Below are 20787 nucleotides of genomic sequence, written 5' to 3' on the forward strand. Positions count from 1 at the left end.
TTCTCCCAGGTGTGGGAATGTCCTTAAAGAAACATGAACCACCAAAATATCGTCTGAGACAAGGAAGGAAGGAAACTTGTGTTATGCACCTATTATGTACCACGCCCTTTAAAAACGTCATCTAATTTGATCCTCAAAACTACCCTGGGAGGTTGGTGCTACTACTATCCTCTTTGTACAGCCGAGGAAACAAAGAAACAAAGAAATTAAGTGACTTGCCCAGGGTCACACTGCTTGTAGGTACCTAGTAAGTGACGAGCTCACGTCTTCCTGGCTCCTGGCCTAGCACATTATCCACTGGGCCACCTAGCTACCCAAAAGACAAATCAAAGCAAGCAAAGCCAGCCAGACAAGGCCATCCCCCCGCCAAAAAAAAAGCAACTGAGGTCACGACTCCTTTCAGGAAGCCGGTCTGGACAGGACTGCTTAGAAGAAGGCACTCCTCTGCACCCCTGTTGCTCCCACACTAATCCTGTTCTCACCCCTAAATTTGGAAGTCATGAAAACTTTTCCCTACCCCCAAAGAGCAACTGTTACATGGCTGCGTATGGTCAGTCTCTGCATGTGTCTCTCAAAAGCACGTGGGTGATTTTCTGAAGTGAGTATCTAGCACAGAATACAACTAATTATGGCTCTCAGATGAGCTTGGCAGAGGAAGAATCCCTGGTGAGGGCAGGAAACAGTGGTCACAGTGGTATGGGCTCACCATGCCTTGTGTGGTTGTGGTTCAGTCTCCACGTTCCTGCCCCTCCCTCTCTGTCTCTTCCTTCCATGTCCTTGCCCTTGTTCCTCTCCTTCCATGTCTCTGGCCCCATCACCCCTATCCCCCAGCTTCCATGTCCTCTTCCATCCTTCTATGTCTCTGTCTCCTTCCCTGCTTCCCTCTCATATCCCTATTGCTGTCTCTCCTTTCATCTCTAGGTCAATCAGTCAACAAAGCTTTGATTAAGCATTTACTGTATGTCAGACACTGAGTTAGACACAGGGGATACAAAGTATCCCTGCCTTCAAGGGGCTTATTTTCAGCTGAAGAAATAAAACTCACAGTTAGTTACATACAGAATAAATACAAATTCAGTCATTGGAGAGAGAGGTGGTTACTAAGAACTGGGGGAATGGGGAGGACGTCTTGAAGGAGATGACATTGCCTTGAACCTTGAAAGAAGCTGAGGTTTCTGAGAGGCAGCATGCGGAAGGGGTGCACTGCAGGCATGAGAGTAAGTTGTGCAAAGGTACTGAGGTGGGAGATAAATTGTTGTGGATGGGGAGCAGTTGGCTAGTTTGGTAAGAGCATGAGTGCATTGAGGGGAATAATGCAGTGGCTTGGAAGGAGAGACTGGAGCCCTATGGGGAAGTGTTCTAAGAGCCAAACAGAAGAATTGCTATTTTATTTTAAGGACAATATGGAGTCGGTGAAGCTTCTTGAAGTCTTCTTCTATGTCTTTCTCTCTTCCCTCCTCTCCATGTTTCTATCCCTTCTTCCATGTTTTTTTTTCCTCTCCCAAACCCTGTCCTTGCTTGACTGACCCTGGTCTAGAGAAAGGATGCTATTCCCCCAGGCTAAAGATCCTTCCTTGAAGTTTGGTCTCTATCTCTGCTTTGCCAGTCTCACATCTATCTTTCCTGGTCACACCTATCATTTCCTATGTAATCGTCCCCATGATGTCTACCCCAAGCACGTGAAGACTTTCTCCAGTGGAATGGGTGGATGAGAACAATTTGTTCCAACTGCCATGAAGGAATCTGAAACAGGCACCATGGAGCACGTTGGGCTTAGTAGATGTAGAAAGATGCCAAGGTCATCCATTGCATCCCAGGCCATCATCCGTCATCCTGTCTTTTGTCTTGAGACTGGACTTCACTGATTCAATGAAGCTGATGACTTTGTCCAACTCTGCCTCACTTAAATCCAATTCATGAGCAAGTCAAGACATCAGCTGTGATGTCACTGGTTCTCTTTGAAATGAAAGAATGAACAACTATACCCCCTTATACACCCATTTGGGTTGTAAGCCCAACACAATATTTTAAGCAAAGTAAATGATTGATATCTGTTTGTTGACTGAATTAAACTGAGTCATTTCCAGGGCCAGTGGACACTCCTAAGATAGTCTAAGGCAGGGGTGGAGAACCTTCGGCCTTCACGGAACAAATCCCCAGGATTTGTTCTGTAAAACTTGGACTCTATCAAAAGGCCTCACCCAAGGACCTAGAAGGCCACAGGTTCCCCACCCCTGAAGGGAACCTCAGAGCTGGATGCCTTTTCACACTCAGACCCTTCAGCTTCTTCTTCAGGGAAAAGGAACCCCCTTACCCAACTTCAAGCCCATGCCCCTTCAGGGTAACAATACTCCCTCCAGCTCAGAAGAGACCTGGAAGGCTCTACTTCTGAGACTTCTCACCTAGCAAGATCTTGTCTTGGACCTTTTTAATGTCTGTCATGTAATTAATGTGTATGTGTTTTTTTGTCCAGGCAATTGGGGTTAAGTGACTTGTCCAGTGTCACACAGCTAGAATTAACCTATCTTAGGAATTGTGAGTGTGTGTGTGTGTGTGTGTGTGTGTGTGTGTGATGTTTTCCTCTCTTAGACCTTAAGTTCCAATAAGGGTGGGGACTATGTTCAATCGAAACTTTGCAACTCCCCCAGAGATATCAAGCCAAGGATGTGTTCTGCTCACAGTAGGTGCTTTAAAAAATGTTAATACAAAATAAATGAACCATGGTATAGGAGGGAGATAGCACAGTAGAATAGAAAGATAGGGCTCTGGAGATAGAGGATCTGAATTCAAATCCTGCCTGTGATATTTACTGTTTGTGATCAAAGAGAAAGTCAGCTCTCTTTAGGCCTGTTTCCTCACCTGTAAAATGACAATTGAAGGAGCCGTCCTCTGCAGTCCCTTCCTGCTCTTGGTCTATGAGTGGACTCTTGGAAAGCTGTGAAAAACAAGCCCCAGTCTCCTCTCTTCAGGCAATCTAGAAAAATTCCCAACTAGATGGAACTCCTGAGTCTGCCTGCAGAGCAGACCAACCCAAACTCCTGTATTAACTGGCCATTGACACCAGGAGAGAGGAAAAGGGACAAAGCTGAGTTGGGGTTTGGGCTGATATGGCCACAGCCAAGAGCTGAGTATAACAAATGGCAGGAGAAAGTAGTTATGGGTGTGTGTGTTCGTCCTTCGTTGCCGAAGAAGACCATGCCATCAGAGAAATGATGACATGACTTGCACTTGACTTTGTTTTGAGTGAGGGAGGGCTGTGCAGGCCACCAGCCTCATTTCTCCTCCAGAGCCATCTGAATCCAGTGACCAGATATTCATCAGGATGACTGGAGATGACCCAGGATGAGACAATTGGGGTTAAGTGACTTGCTAAAGGTCACACAGCTAGTGAGTGTCAAGTATCTGAGGTGATATTTGAACTCAGGTCCTCCTGACTCCTGCACTGGTACTCTATCCACTGCACCACCTAGCTGCCCCAGTTATGGGGCCAGTAATTTGTAAGATTATAAGATTTCTCCTGAGCTCTCCATAGCTAGCCAGAAAGGCAGATGAGAAGCCCCCAGATGTTAGGTGATGAGACCCCCTCAGTGTGTAGGATGAAGGGTCAGCATTAGCAAGAAGGATGATGGAAGCTCAGTATCAGGGGTGGAGGTGGGGAGCATGTTGAAAACAAGGGTTTACTGTTGGGTAAATGAGTTTAGCATCAGATGGGGATGAGAGGTCAGTACTGGAGAGAAGAGGGGGAGAACTGACCAAGGAGTGGTCAATGCTGGAGGTGGAAAGTTCAGTTTGGAGATGGATGCCCCGTATCAGGGATGGAGGCTCAGTAATAGAGATCAATCCTCGGTGAAACCCTACAAAACAGGGGCTTAATTTCCTTGCCTTCTTTGCAGAAGTGAAGAACTATGGGTATGGAACAGTACATACCTTGTCAAGTGAATTACCCTCTCTAGGCAGGCTTCAGCTCCCACCTATGTAAAGTGAAGAGTTGAACTAGCTGGCTTCTAGGCCTTTGAGCTCTAAAGCTATGTTCCCATGATCCCACATTCTGTCAGATATGGGTGAGGTCCTGGTTGGTTTGGCTGAATTGTTATTCATTTTTAAATAAATTTCAAATCCTCTTTATTTTTTGTTCTTTGGCATAAGGGATGACCCTGTGAGTAGAGGAGGGGAAGGATATACTGGCATATGAATGTGACAGAAAAACAACACATATAAATGGAAATTGATTTAAAAGAATGGTGACTCAGTGCTGGTACAAAGTAGGCTCTTAATAAATATTGGTTGTTTTATTGACTGATGAGAATGGAGGGATCAGTTCCGGGGACAGTTCAGGGAAAAATACCCACTGTCAGGGATAAGAGTTCAGTGTCAAGGAATTGTGGGGAGCGGTCTGGGTAAGTTATAGATGTGAAGAAGGCTCCCTGCTGGGGACAGAAGTCTCAGTGGATAGATGGATGCATGGATGCATGGATGCATGGATGGATGCTCAGTGTCGAGAATGGAAAGTCAAGATTAGGAATAGACTCAATGTGGCTATAGCACTTCAATTCTGGGGCTGACTTGCAGAGGCATGGGCTCTAGGTGGAGAATAGGTCCATGTCTGGGATGGGGGCTAGAACCTCAAGAATTCCCCAGTCTGTAACCAACTTGAGAGAGAGGCCAGAAAACCCATTGTCCCTCTCTCCCCCCTGGTTGGTAGGACACCCCAAATGTTTCCTTTCTTCCTTTTTCCCTCTCCCTGGGCTCCAAAGCTTAGGGGCTGGGCACCTAGAAACTCAGGGTGTAGGGGTGAGGTGAAAGGTAAGCAGGCACGAGAAGCACCCAGGACTGCAATTGGCAGCAGTGCCCAGCTCCTGCTCCTGGGCATGGGTGCACCACAGGCTGCTCCACTGCTGATCGGCTGCCTCCCACGTGCTAAGGAGAGAAGGAGGCACCAGAGAGAGGGTCAAAGGACACCTCCAAGAGACTGGCAACAGGCAGCCAGGAGACAGATCGTGGGGGACTACTATAAGGCTCTGAGCTTCAAGCAGAACGGCACACAGAGCCCTCTGGTGCCTGAGTAGAGGAGAGTGTGGCCTGGGTAGCCTGGGCAAGGAGGAGGGACAGAGCATCCGGAGCCACCCACTGGAGCTCCCCCAGGATGGGGGAGTGAAGGAGCAGCTACTCATACCACTCACAGCTCCCAGGGAAACCAGGTGAGAGATCTTCAGGTTAGGAAAGGGAAGAAAAAGTGGCAGGGAGGGGGACGCAGCCAATGAAGGAAGGGGCAGTGGGTTCAGCACCAGATGATTTCCTCTCTGGTCTTATTATTGGTGTTATGTCTGGTCTATAACTGAGCCCAAGAACTGTCAGGAGAAGGTTGCTGCTTCTGGGTCTCAGTCATGCCATCTGTTAAATAGGTATGGAGGTGTGATCTTCCAACCCCAATGGGAGCCAAGAGACAGAATCTCCTGGCCCCTCTAATAGGGAACACTCAGATTCAGGTCCCCTAAGAAAGACTAGCTCAGACCCTTGGGAGAAAGCACAGAAGAAAGGACCCAAGCATCTGAGCCCTCAGCACCTTATCTGTGTGTGTGTGTGTGTGTGTGTGTGTGCGTATGTGTGTATGTATATGTGTATGTTTATGTGCATGCATGTGGGGGTGAGGGTGGGAGACATCTACATTTATCTATTATTATATTTGCTAATAATTCTTGAGAATCTGAATTCTCAAGAGCCAAACTCAGACAAGTCTATGAATTGGGACCACAGAAAGGGAGTATGGGATTAAAAGACAACCTGAGTTGGGGGGGGGGTGCTGGTCTAGGGACCCAGGAGAAGCCCCCACCCTTAAGGTTTCCCTTTCTATGAGAAATCTCAGCCTCCGAGTGACTAATGCTAGGTATGAGCTCTGGCAGGGGAGAACAGAATTCCCCAGCTCCCACACAGCTGAGCTAGGGTGGGGACAAGATTCCTTGTTCTAGGGGGTTAGAGTTTTAGGGATGTGGGACACTGGTCTCCAGTGTACCCAAGCAGCCCAAGAGACAGTTGTTCAGCCAAATTGGTGGGGGAAAGGAAAATAAAGGGAGAGGAAAGATGATCTCAAGAAATCCAGCCGTTTTCATCTGGGATAAGTGAAGGTAATGGAAGATTCTTTGTTAATAGACCAGCCCTGGTTATTCTTACTGCCTGGAAAGGTGGATCTGATTTTTCCTTACCACCAAGGCCACCACCCCTACAAACGATTTCCCTTGTCTTACCTTTCAGAAGAGAACTCCCTGACTGGGGCTGGGTTAAGATTTGGGAGTCCTGGGAATCCCAGCATTCCCAACTGAGTAGGTGATTTAAGTGACCTTAAGTCATCTCCCCTTTCTTTTGGGCCCCAGTTTGCTCATTTGCAAAATGAGGCAGTTGATGTTCCTGAAAGATGTCTGGTGAGTCTTGTCACCCAGCTCTTGACAGAGAGATAATAGATACAAGACGCAGGGACATACATTTCTGGACACAGACAGTGTGCACATTTGATTGGTTTACTGTGTTTATTGTTACAAGGGTTTGGTTTGACTTTTTTCCTTGTTCTCTGTTAATTGTGGGGAAGGGGCATCAGAGAAGGGAAGGGGGATTGACAATAGCGATGCAAAAAAAAGCAAAAGCCAGTGAAACATTTTTTTAAATGCACAGAAGTTCAGAAGAAAGTCTAGAAAAGTAGAATGGTTTTGAAAGTACCTCTTGTAAAAATCAAAATATGAACTGGAAACTCCTGGTTTCCTATAGAATCTTCTTTTGTGTTCTGTGGTGTGTATGGAAATGCTTTTTTTATGTTTTTAAGTTGAGAATTTTTTAAAAATTAAAATTTAAAAGTAAGTAAAATAAGGGGATTGGTTTGGGTGACCTCCCAGTTCCCTTTCCACTCTAGCTCTAGGTTCTTCTCTGTAACATGGCTTCTTCATGAGTTTCAGAATCCCATAGAACAAGGACAGACAGAGGGTATGGCCAAGCATCAGTTTGACCATAGAAGGAAGAAACAGGAGTTTCTGCTGTCAGTAGTGCTACGTGCAGATGGGACTGGGTGGGGCCCTTCCTCTGCTGCTCTGAAAGCCTTCCCTTGCTTCTCCTTCCTCCCTCACCCCAGTTTGCTGACTTTCGAAAGCCCTTTTTCCTTCCATGTATGCAGGGGAATGGGGCTCGGAGAAGGAGGGTAGATCCAAAAGACTACTTAGTGGAACCTTATTTAGGGGGACCATTTCCCTCTTGTCCCATGGTTCTGATGCCCTTATCCATCCAACCGGGTCATCTTGACATTGCCAAAAATGAGACCCTTAGATTTCTCTTGGGTAGAAAGAAGACACTCTTTCCCCCTAGGTAGCCGCAAGTGGGCTTGAAGCCAGTTTTTCCTTAGTGGGGATGGGGTGCATAGAACCATCCATACTCTCAATTACTCTCTGTGGCCAGAGCTAGGTATGGTCTACGGCCAGTATTAAGAATTAGTGTCACCAGTGATAGAGATTAGAATTAGGATCTTGGTCAGTATCAGGGATTAGTCTGTGTCTATGGTTAAGACTAGTTAAGGCCCCACTTAGGTCTAGGTAAGCTGCCCCACTTGTTTCCTATACATAACATTCCATTTCCAGCCTCCATAACTTTATGTAGACCCCAATATCTGTACCTATGAGGGAGCAAGGAGGCACAGTGGAGAGAGCCCTAGACTTGGAGAAAGACCTGAGTTCCAATCTATGCTCAGATACTTACTAGCTGTAGGATTCAGAACGAATCTGTTCATCTCCATCAACCTGTTTCCTCATTTGTAAAATGGGGAAAATAAGAGCACCTACCTACCAGGGTTGTAGTGAGGATGAAATGAAATATTCATACAGCACTTTGCAAAGCTTGAAGAACTATATACATGCTGGTTCTTATTATTATGTTTTTATTAACTTCAAGTGAAACGTAAGCTTCTTGAGGGGAGGATAATTTCATTTTTGCCTTCCTTATCCCCAGCTCTGTGCATAGTATCAGGTTAGCTAGCATTTAGATCTAAGACAATTCCAAGACTCATGACAAAAAAAATGCTATCCATGTCCAGAGAAAGAACTACGGGGTCTGAATGCAGATAGAACAGTTCTCTTTCTCTCTTTCTTTTCTCATGGTTTTTCCTTTTTGTTCTGATTCTTCTTTCACAATATGACTAATGTGAAAATGTTTAATATGATCATACATTTATAACTATATCCCATTGCTTGCCACCATGGGGAGAAGAGAAGGAAGAGAGGGAGAAAAAAAATATGGAGCTCAAAATCTTATAGAAGTGAATGTTGAAAATTAAAAAAAATTTTTTTAATTTTAAAAATAACTAGTATTTATGTAGTGCCTACTATGTGCCAGGCACTGTGCTAAAGGGCTTTATAAATGTTATCTTATTTGATCCTTGCCACAACTCTCAGAGGTAGGTGCTAATATTGCTCCCATTTTACAGTCTCTATTCTTATAGTAGCAACAGTGCGATTATCATCCTTTTACAGTTGGAGAAACTGAGGCAAACAGAAGTTAAGGTCACATAGCTAGAAAGTGTCTGAAGATAGTTTGAGGCTCCAGGAACTGTGCCACCTAGCTACCTAGGGTATGGGCTTAATAAATGCTTAAATTGAATTGAGGACTCAGTAGTTTAGAATTAGCAATTAGGCTGAAGTCAGGGTCACACTGTGACCAGAAATAGAGACTGGTCTATATTAGGACAAATGGCTCAGTCTACAGTCATGGGCAGGGATCAGTCACTGGATAAAGGGGAATCTGTGTCCAGGGCCAGCAATGAGTCCTACGATCCTAAAGTCATTTAACTTCTCCAGGTCTGTTTCTGCATTTGGAAAACAAAAGGGTCAGCCTCTATGGCCTCTCAGGTTCCTTCCAGCTTTAGAGTCAGGGCTAGACTCTGTGGAGTGTGATGTCATTTGTTCTAAGAGATTTATTCAGAAGCTTGAAATTCAAAGCCAGGGAAAATAGCCACGATGTGTGTGTGAGTGTGTGCGCGCGCACGCGTCCGATCTCTTCATCAAATGCAAGTGCAAACATGAGGGTGAGGCAACGTGTACCTATACTGTCCTTTATTGCCTGTGTGACATTAGGTAAATCACTTCATCCTCATCTACAAAATGCTCTGGTTGGATTAGATAGCTTCTAATCTTTTAGAGCTTTAAGGCTGTGATCCTTTAACCCTTTGACCACAAGGGTACTACCACCCCTGACTAACAGGGTCCCCTGACCTCTGACTGCCAGGATCCCATGACTTCTGACTGCCGGGGTCCCCTGACCTCTGACTGCTAAGGACCATGATCTCTGACAGAGACACACCCAAGGGAATAGAGCAAGGCTTAGAAGAGGTTGTGTGAAGAATGAAATTACTGCTAATCTGATGATCCAGATTCATCACAAACAAACCTTTCAAGGGGTCTTTGTGCTCAAACTTTAGGCAGCTAGCTCCCAGCATAATCTGGAATATAGGAATTCTCCAGGGACATGCACAACATAGTAGAATCCAGAAACATGCAGGAAAATCCACCCAGGAGCACCAGAACCTCATGCATCTGAACCATTCAGTCACCTCTATCCTAACTCAGCTCTGTCCTGAACCAATCTATAAAACCAGCCAAAAGACCTATTTCCCCCCTCCTGAAGTCAAAATGAGAAAGAGGTTGGTGCCCTACTCAGGGAGACTGACCTCAGCTGCTGCCTTACAGACGTCCCCAAATTGACAATGGGAATAAAAGGAAGAACTCGAAACTGGGTCTGGCTCAAGCAATCTGAAGGTGACCCAGACCTCGGGATGGTAGGAGTAGGGAGATATGGAGAGTCATAAATTGGCTTATGTACAGTTCGATAAGCTGTGGTTTCTCATTCCTGCATCCTCAACCCAGAGGCACACACAACCTACCCATAATTCAAGGTTAATTATTATCATCTTTAACACAACTAAATAGCATTTTACATTTTTCTGAATCACTTTCCTCTCTAATTTTACCTGTGATTACTGTAGCATCCCTGAGCTGAAGGCATGACAGGGAGGAATTATTACTTGTGACTCACTGGAAATAGTGCCAAACATGTAATCAATGAATATGAGTTTAAATCCTAACTCTCACATTTACTGCCTGTGTGACCTTGGGCAAATGACTTAACCTCTCTGGGCTTAAGTTCCTGATCTCCAAAATGAAGGGGCAGGACTATATGGCCTCTGATGTCCTTTCCCCCTCTGGATCCAGGATTCTGAGGGTGTTAACTACCTTGTCAATGTCAAGGAAGGAGGAACCTGTCACACAGGGAGGCAGTGACAGAGAGGGACATCATGGGATGCTGACAACCACAGGTCCCTCGACCAGAGTCTTCCAACAGTTGCAAGGAGCACTGAGAAGATCAGTGAGTTGCCCAGGGTCAAACAGTCAGTACGTTCTAGAGATAGAGCTAAACCCAGCTTTAAACTATTCCTCAATCCTCCTTTTCTTTTTTTCTTTTTTTTTTTTTTACCAGGGATCCCCACCCAACCTTGGAGTAGGGGCCCTGAAACTTGAAGAGAATATTTCCTGAATAGGTAGCACTGATAAGAATAGAGTAGGTAGATGACACATTTCCCTGAGCTGGACTCAAAGATAAGTGAGCTGGAGAGAGAGGACATATCATACCTAGATGAAGAATCTGCCTGCCTCCCGCCAAAGAGCGAAGTCAGCTCAGCATCTCCCAGCCTGTCCCAATAATGACCCTGATCATCTGTGTAACAGGATTTCCCATGTGGTTCCTGGGTTCTGAGGCCATAGGTGATGCCAGGGGCTGGTCCTTGATGTTTGACTTCTTTTTGTGCCTGCCTTAGCCCCTCTTCCTCTTCTGCTGCCCTCTCCACATTTCCACCCCCTAAACACCTCATCTGTCTTTTTTTACATCAATTTAAGGAACTCCAGGTGGGGAAATTCCATCTAAAGTACAAGTCATTCTTCTGGAACTTAAGAGTCTTAGACCATTGTGGGCAGCACTGAGGTTGGTGACTTGGCCAAGGATCATACAGCCAGTGTGTTCAAGAGATAGAACCTGAACCCAGATTTTTCTGCCTCTAAGATGACTTACTGTCTGCTGCACTACCTGATCTTGACTGCAGCTGTCTGTCTTCATCCCCACTAAAGTTCAAGAGGTTGTGATAGGAAGTAGAAAGCTCCAGAAGCTGACCCAAGATCATAGATCAGGGACTGGAAGGGGCCTCAGAGACTGGGCTTGGCTAGCCCAAGCTTCATTTTACAGACAATGAAATGGAGACTCCAAAGAAGGCAAATTGCCCAAGAGCACACAGTCTGTAAGCAGGACAGTTGCTCAGACTTAAAGCACTAATGGTAGAAGTAATTTCATCTCTCTAGGTCTCAGTTTTCCCCATCCGCAAAATGGAATAAATAACCTCCATTCTACCACCTGCACAGGGTTGTTATGAGGATCAGATGAGATAATGAAATTATTCTAGACCTTTTTTAGCTGGAAGGAATTACTGTTACAGTTGGAATGTGATCTGGTGCTGCTGGAAGTTGGAAATGAAATTCTAAGGCTCCTACCAGGCTTAATTTGAGGGTCCTGTGATCCTATCCATTTCCCTTGAAGTTAGGAGTAAATTTAGCTTTGGTCCAGGTCCTCCATTCATTTCTGTGTTTCAGGGGTTGCTACTGTCAGGCACTGTGCTGAAGCCTTTACAAATATTTCATTTGATCTTCACAACCCCATGAAGTAGGTAGGCACTGTTATTCTCTCCATTTTACAGGGAAGGAAACTGAGGCACAGAAAGGTTTAATTGACTTGCCCAGGGTCACACACCTAGGAAGGGTCTGAGCCTGGATTTGAATCCACATCTCCTTGACTCCAGGGTCTGTGCTTTATCTACTGGGTCACCTAGTTGCCTAAGAAAACAAGAAAAAAGAAACTGTGACCCACGCATGGTTTTCTAAATGTGGAAAAAGTTTACATCCAAGCTGCCAGTGAAGGCACTTTGTACCACAAAGGCCAAAAACCCAGGCACAGAAGAGCCTCAAGAAATCCTAGACTGAAATCCGAGCTCAGCCCCTTACTATGTGACCCTGGGCAAGTCATTTTAACCCCTATGTGCCTCAGTTTCTTCTCTAAAAGGAGAGAGTTGGACCTAACAGCCTTTTCTACTTCTAATTCTATGCTCTTACGATTCCACTTTCACTCTCAGAGCATACTAACATTGTCCCATGTTCACCACATTACTATGAAGTAGACATTTTTCTCCCCATCTGAAAGGCTGGAAAATTGAGGTCTCATGATAGAAATAACTCAAACAGGATTATGCATAAAGCATGTCAATGAAGAAACTAGGATAGAGAACCAGGATTCCCATCTGATAGATTTTTCTTAGCCATGAAATACTTTCTGTTTCTCTTGTTTGAAGTGTACATCTGGTCCCCAAAGACAAGACTGTAAGACAGTCTTCTCCTTCTCTTACATCCTCACAGGGTTGGACACACACCAAAGCTCTCTGGAAATACCCTTTAACTGACTGATTGAACCACATAGCTGGAATCTGGCAAAGAGTCAAGGGGCAAGGCCTAAAGATTACCAGGAAGGGTTTGGTGCCAAGCTATCTGATAAGTTCAGGTGGCCATGTCAGTCATTCAGTCTATCCATATGGCTTTCTCTCACCAACCTTCTTTTTCCCATTATGAATTTGATATACACAAACATTTCTATGTACAGAGAACAGAAAATGAAGATTGCACATGAAACTGTGAATCTCTATTACTTTCAACTTAGGTGTTTAAGAAGGAGCATGTTAACTTTAACATGGTAGTACCTAGACTGTCCTAGTTGCCCTTCTGGTTCTCCCTTTGCTCTCTTCTGCATTTTTTTCCTCATTGATTTTCTTTTCTTTTTGGAGGGGCATCTTTATTACTAGGGTCCCTCTCATAACTCCAACCCCCCAAATAAAGATAAAAACCCTTCCTTATAACAAATAAGTTTAATTCAGCAAAGCAAATCCACACATTGGTCTTATCTGAAAATGTCTCAATCGACAAGTCCATCATATCCCAGTCAAGATATGGGAGGCGTCTTCAACCTTCTCCAAGTTCTTGCCCCTCACTCAGTCTCCCACCGTGTGTTCCAATCCCTTCCCAGGCACTCTCTCCCATTCTGAACTTTATCTCTCTTACATATTTCAAGCACTCTCTTGACTCCTTGCCCACTATTTTTCTATTTCTTCTCATATTCTTCCCTTTCCATATCTCTTCCTTGTTTCTTTCTCTTCCTTCTCAACTCTCCTTCCTCTCTCTATCCTGCCTCCAATTTTTAAAACTTAATTCTGTTCTTTTAAATTGGCAAAGATTTATTTTGTCTCTCATCTCCTCCCTTATTGAAAAAGAAAGAAACCAAAATCTTTTCAATAAATATGCACAGTCTAACAACATATATTACTGTACTGGTTATGTCCAAACAATATGCTTCACCCTGTACCTTTAATCTATCACTTCTCTCTCAGGAGGTCCCACCTCCTGTGCTGTCATATTTGCAGAACATAAAACTTGAAAAGATGGCTAGTATGCTGATGGTTAGTGTCTGAGTCCAAAGAGATCTCCACAGTTTGAAATTATGAGATATATCTAAACAGATTGTACCGACTAGGACAACATTTAAAGACTTGAAGATTTTTGAAAATCCAGTAAGATTCCATAAGACTAATCATGAAACATGCTACCCATTTCCAACGACAGCTAAGGATGAAAATGTTCATTTTGAAGACATGGCCTATTCAGGCATTTGTTTTGCTTGATTCTTTGTATTTCTTGCAAGAATTTTTTTTTTCAGTTGGGGGATAGGAGGTAGGTAGGAGGAAGAGAAAATTAAATTTCTGTTCATGAAAAAAATTTAACAACTTTTTTTTAAAGGGCAGTACTGAATAAAGATAAATGTAAAATTCTACTGTTGGGCTCAAAAAAATCAGTTTCACAAATTCACAATGGGAGAAACATAGCTTGTTTGTGTTAAAAAAAATCTGAGAATTTCATTGGATCACAAGCTCAAAATTATTCAATTGTGTGGGAGACAGGATAGAATTATTGAATGTTGGAAATGGACAAGGCCTTAGAGATAATTTTATCCAACCAGTAAGTCGGAGAATTGAATCTTTTGAATTAAACATTGTTTTCTGACAGCCTAGAAAACTAAGGTAATCTTAGACTGCATTAACAGAGGGGCAGAAATCCTCGTTCCGCTGTCCACAGCTCTGGTCAGAACACATTGAAGCAATCTATGGGGTTCTAGCGGCCACATTTTAGGAGGCACATTGGAGAGTGTACGCAGAAGAATAACTAAGATGGTAAGAGGCTTGTAGATTAAGCCCTGAAAAAGCTGAAAGACCTTGAGAAGTTAAGCTTCAAGAAGAGTTGGAGGAGATATGTGAACTGTCCTCAAAGATTAGAAGGACACTGCCATGAGAAAGAGAGGTTCGACTTGTTTTACTAGGAACTAATGGGTAGAGCTAGGGGCAATGGGTGCAAATTTCTGAAAGATAGATTGCTGGCTCTGTGTAAAACTTTTGTGGAGGTTCTCAGGCCCCTTTGTATGAGATATGTGCCCTTAGCTCTTGCTGTCTAACCAGTCAAGAAACCTTGTGTGTCACTTCCCCTATTGGGACCTCAAACTTCCTACATATTTGAGCTATGGACTATCTTGGCAATTGTTGAGTTCCCTATCACTAGAAATTCTCAAGTGCAGGTAGGAAGGTCCTTTATCAGGGAAGTTGCAAAGAAAAAATGGGGTTAGATTAGAGCTCCCTTACTTTCAAGTCTGAATTCTGTGATTCTACTATCTTATTGGCACTGTTTTCTATTCTCCCTTCCCCCTTATTTGTGACTTTACATCCCTCCACAGTGCTGAGACCTCCACCATTCCACTTCCCTTTTCACCACACCGTTCATGCAATCAAGAATTCCTTAAACACCCACCTGTGCTACTTGCCTTGTGGGAACATAGAACCATAACATGCTAGAGTTTAAAGGGACTTTTAATATCATTTCATTCAGCTCCCTCCTTTTACACAGGAGGAACTGAGTACCAAGAAACAGTGCTTGTCCAAGGCTATCCCACTAGTTTATGGAAGAACTAAGACAAGAATCCAGGTTCCCTAATTCCAAATCTTTATCTCTTTCCTTTCTACAATGATAGGAAAGTATGAGTAGAGAGCCATCCAGTTGACTGGGGTCAAAAGGGATACAAAGAGCTATAAGAAAGCTTCAGGGTTTGAAGTCCAATGGGGGTGACCATGAATACCCACATCAAGAGAAAACCAGTGACACAAAGCAGAATCTGAATTATCCACATCAGAGGTGTAAACCCACAGTTGATTTTGTCATCTGATGCCTCATTTTACAGGACTTTGAATTCTCCTCCTGGCCCTCACCAAGGGAGCCAGAGCCTTCTCATCTTCCCAGAATGGCTTAGAACACTTCAAATTGCCTGCCCACTCCTCTCCCTCAGATTGAGTGGGAGGGGGGGAAGCCTTCAGTGGATTATACAGTTTAGAATAGATTTGCTTGTGCCTAAGAGCTGAGATAACACCAAAGCACAGTCAGAAGACAGATGACTTTAGGGTCAAGGGACCTGGGTTTGGATCCCAGCTCTCTGTGACCTTAGGCAAATCACTTCCATCTCTGAATCTCAGTTTCCTCATCTGTCAAATGAGTGGGTTAAACTGGATTATCTCTAAAATCCCTTTTAGCGCCAAACCTATGATCCTATGATCTCAGAGCCTTCTTCAGCATGGCATTGGGGAACAGAAAGCAGTCGATCCTAGAGAGCAGAATGGAGAAACTGCACAGTCTCAAGGCCAAGGCCATGACATGAATCAATGGTAATAGCCACAAATGGAACCCAATCTGGTGACCTCATCCTTCCTGCTTTGTTCAGCTCAGTTTCGGGGTCCAAAAGTTGAACAGAGATATCAGGAGACATTTTATTGTTTCTGAATCACCCAGCAAGCCTTTCCTTGTAATAAGACATTTAAAAATAAACAAACAATTCAGCAAACCAATCAACCCATCAACTGAATCTAACTAAATATTCCCCATTCCACACCCACAGTTCTGCATCTCTCCAATGAAAAGGAGGTTCATTTTTTCATCTCTTCTCCAAGATATGAATTGATCATGACCATTACATTGAACTTTTATTATTTTCATTTTATTCATTATTTTAATTTTTTACTTATTGTTTTAAGTTCATTTTATTGTTCTCATTTATGTTGTGGTAGTCAGAGTTTATATTGTTTTTCTGATTCTGCTTATTTCAGTTGGTATCAGTTCACAGAAGTCTTCCAGGACTTCTGTGAGTTCTTCATAGTCATCCTTTCTTAGCCTACTAAAATTCCATTATCTTCATGTACCAGTAATAATCCCCAAGCATTTTCATCACTCATTTCTATCAGTAAAAAATCTCTGAGCACCCCAAAGTATCTGTATTTACTTATTTACAAATAAATAGAAACGTGAATACTTATTATTAATACTTATATAACCTATAAGTAAAGATATTTATAAGTTACATGTAATTATTTCAGTCCAGATTCAGTCCAGTCATGTTCAACTCTTTGGGATCTCATTTGGGGTATTCTTGGCAAAGATCTAGGAGTGGTTTTGTCATTTCCTTCTCCAGCTCAATTTACAGATGAGGAAACTGAGGCAAAGAGGATGAATTGACTTGCCTGGGGTCACACAGCTAGCAAGTGTTTGAGGCTGAATTTGAACTCAGGAAGATGATTCTTCTTGATTCCAGTCCAGGCACTCTAGCCACTATACTTCCTAGCTTCCCCTACGTATAGTTATAGGCATCATCAAACTTACACAGAGAGAAATTAGAAACGGATGAGCTAAAGATGAAATTATATATGATCCTAGAAATAATAGGTAGCCACCAGAGTTTATTGAGGAGGGGGTGTGACACAGTCAGACCTGCGCTTTAGGAAAAACCACTTAGGCTCACATGTGGAGTAGTCATGGGCTTGAGGCAGGGAGTTGTAACTGTCCAGCTGACAGGTAGTGGGGGCCTGAACTAGGGCGGATTCATAGAGAAGGGATTGATGGACAGAGGATGACCCAAAGGTCACAGACTGGGACGATTGCACTGCCCAACACAACAATGGGAAAGTTTTTAAGAGTGGTTAGTTTGGGGTTGGCGAGGAGGAACGAGAATGTAATAGATCTACAAGGCAGATGCAAACCCCTGGTGCCTCCCCATTCCTGCAGGGCTCACCATCTCACTGAAAACCAAGAATGAGAAGGGGGGGACAGGGCGTGGAGCCCAGCTCTGACCTGTGAAGCCTGCCATGTCAAGGCTACCTGCCAGGAGTAACTGCTACTAGTACCTAGGGCTACTTGAGGCTCAGAACAAGCATGCGTGACATGCTCTCCCCAGGTAATCTGGGAGTACCTGCATGATGGCAGGTGGGATGGGAATGATTTTCCTCATGGCATCTACATAGTTTCCACTTTAGGTTCTAGTGCATTCACCTGGGTTCTGATGAGATCATAGCTGCTCTAAGGGGTCTATGAAGGGCAGAAGGATGGCACTCAGGAACTTCCACAGAGGAATGGAAAATGTTGGGGGCTAAGGATAGGTGTGATTATATTGGAGACAGACTCCACGACTGACTATCTGGAAGGGGTGAGGTAAAAAAAAAAAAAAAACACCTTTCTACCTTCTGATTGGTTGATCATCTGATTGGGCACCAAGTCCACGCCCCCACTTTAGAATTCATTCCTCTCCAAGCCAATAAGCTGCTTGAATATTTCACTCCTATTTGATTTTAGGGTTTATCTTCCTTTAGATTCCGGGTGTCTTAACCCACGACTTGAGAAGTCATGGTGATTGGGGAAGATATCTAGGTCACCATCTCATTGCTCATGTGACCCAGAAGTCTCATGTTTGTATTTTAATCTTTTCATACAATGCCCTGCATATTTTTGCTTTTTAACAAGACTTATGATTTTATTAGGATAGGAAACTTCCAGCAACAAAGTTCCCCCTACCAATGTAAATCAAAACGTGATTGCAATTTATAGCCAGGGTGAGCTATTTTCTGAGACACAGATAGGGTTGATAGATACATCGCCTGTATGTATCTGGGGTAGGACTTGAACCCAGGTCTTCCTGACTCTGAGGGCAGCACTCTATCAACTCCACTGCACCTTGGTGTTTAATCAATAGTTCTTGAATGAATGAATAAACGTCGTGATATAATTTAAGATCCATGAGGCCAGAGAATGTTTCATTTTTGTCTCAGCATCTCTGGAGCCCTCCACAGTGCCCAAATTATAGTAGATGCTTAATAAGTGGATTTTTTATTTTGTTTTTGGGCTGAGGCAATCGGGGTTAAGTGACTTGCCCAAGATCACACACCTAGTAAGCGTCAAGTGTATGAGGCTGGACGTGAACTCAGGTCCTCCTGACTTCATGGGCAGTGCTCTTATCCACTGTGTCACCTACCTGCCCCTTAAATGTTTGCTTAATTTAGTTGAATTGTATAGTAGATTTTGCTTTCTTCTTGATACCTATAGAGAGAATACTCAACCTGAAGTCAAGAGAAAAGGGTCAGTATAACCTGGGAAGAACTAGAATGCTCAAAAAGCCTCCAGATGAGGGAGAAAAGAAGGTTCTTGTGAGCAGATAATGTCTTTTTTTTTCTGAGAAAGTGATTAGACTAGTTTTGTCTTCCTGCCAGAGCTATAACTAGGGCAGGGCAACTGAAGCTCTGACCTAGAGCAATGACATTTAAAGGGTGCAAATACTTAAAATAATGATTTCGCAAGCTATTTAATCTTAAAATGTATTACATAAACATTCTAACAGTATTCTCAAGTTTTCGTCAGTATAGAAACTAGTTAGCAAGAATAATTAAAGTAGGATGCTACCAAATAGGGTAGCAGATGAATTCTTCCTCCAGCTGGTCCTAATCTACTCCTTCCTGGGAAGCAGCCCTCCCAGCATCAGCCTCATAGTGTCCCAGAATTTCTGAATCTCCCACCTCCACAGTGGGGTATCTTGAAGTCTCTGCCTCCAGGGATGGAATTCTCATTCATTATTTACTTGAGGGTCCATTTCATATTGTTTGGTTCAGTTATCAAATTTCTTTCTCCAGTTATGCTTCTTTCTTATTGTTTCCCCCTGAAATGCCAATGAGCAGCATGAGAAATGGGGTATAAAAGAAAGAGCACTGACTTTCAGTTCAATCCCAGTTCTGATTTAGTATTCCTTGTCTGATCTGGGACAGAATTGTTTCACTCAGTTTTCTCATCTGTATATCAAATGGGTAGGATTAGATATTCTCTGAAGGCCTGTCTAACTAATTCTGACATTCCATGAATATAAGAGGAAAAAGTGATAAGAAAACAATTTCTAGATTCATCAGGCTGTGGTCTTGGGGTCATGGGGGGAGCCCTCAACATTATTGTAGTCTGGGGTAGTCACACAGGCATACATCCCTCCCTCTTCTCTAGCTACCTGGCTCCATCTCAGTGTGAATCCAAACCTGGGGACACAGTGAGAGTTTGGAGGGAAAATTCCCTTTACATTATAAACTCAATCCTCAACAAATTAAAAAATACTTAAAATGCAAATGAGAACAAAAAAAGACAACATGTGATACCACAAACTTCCAGGACTACTAGCTCATTTTCCAAAATGAAGGTATGATCCCACCTCTACCATGGCCTAGCTGTATGACCTTGGAGAAGTCACTTAACCTCCCTTGGCCTCAGTTTCCTCATCTGTAAAGTGAGGAGGTTGGATTAGACAGTTCCATTCCAGCTCAAAATCAGGTGTCAAATTCTGACCACAGTGCTCCTGCTGCAGAAACCAGATTAAAATGCAATTGGGAAATATCCAACAAAATAATTAAAAATACAATAGAACATAGATAATGTTAATATGTGATTTTTAAGTCAATATGCAGCCTTGTCCATAGGGATTCTTATGTACCATTTAGTGGCCCCGTTTCTATTTGAGTTTCGTACCACTGCTATAGATACATGATTACGGCTAGTAAACATAATTTTTTTTCTTATTGTTTTTTTGATTGCTTTTGCTTTTTAGATCACAAACATTTCCATATATACTAACTTCCCCCCTCAATACTTCTTCATAACAAAGAAAAATGTTTAAACAAAACCCAGTCAAGACAAGCACTATATCTGACAATTGAAATGACATTCTGTACTGTGAGCCCCCTACCTCTGGTATGTTTCATTATCTGTCCCCTGGAGATTGGTCAGTGCATTAAATATGAGGTCAGCTGCCCTTTTTTCAGTTTATTTTTTTAAAATTTTCAAATAATATTTTATTTTTATCTAATTACATGTAAAAACTGTTTTAAATATTCATTTCATTTAAGTTTTGAGTTCCAAATTCTATTCCTTCCTTCCCTGACCCCTCCCTGAGACAGGAAACAATCTGAGATAGGTTAAACATATGCAATCATGTAAAACATTTCCATATTAGTCATTTTGTGGATGAAAACTGAGAAGGGAGGGAGGGAGGGAAAGAGAGAGAGAGAGAGAGAGGAAGAAGAAGGAAACAGAAGGAAGGAAGGAAGGAAGGAAGGAAGGAAGGAAGGAAGGAAGGAAGGAAGGAAGGAAGGAAGGAAGGAAGGAAGGAAGGAAGGAAGAAAAAGAAAGCATGCTTCAGTCTATATTCAAGTGCCATCAGTTCTTTCTCTGGAGGTGGGTAGCATTTTTCATCATCATGAGTCTTTTGAGATTGTCTTGGATAGTAGTATTG

General features: G+C 43.2%; 1 protein-coding gene across 1 annotated transcript in view; it reads left to right on the top strand.

Annotated features, from left to right (window-relative positions):
• The first annotated feature begins 5087 nt into the window (after positions 1-5087).
• Positions 5088-20787, top strand: part of MLXIPL (MLX interacting protein like) — a 55106-nt gene continuing 39406 nt past the window's right edge. Inside the window, exon 1 of the mRNA XM_072640219.1 lies at positions 5088-5198. The gene's annotated coding sequence lies outside the window, so the exon portion shown is untranslated. The remainder of the gene's footprint in view (positions 5199-20787) is intronic.

Source organism: Notamacropus eugenii, chromosome 2 (assembly GCF_028372415.1).
Source record: "Notamacropus eugenii isolate mMacEug1 chromosome 2, mMacEug1.pri_v2, whole genome shotgun sequence".
Classification (NCBI taxonomy): domain Eukaryota; kingdom Metazoa; phylum Chordata; class Mammalia; order Diprotodontia; family Macropodidae; genus Notamacropus; species Notamacropus eugenii.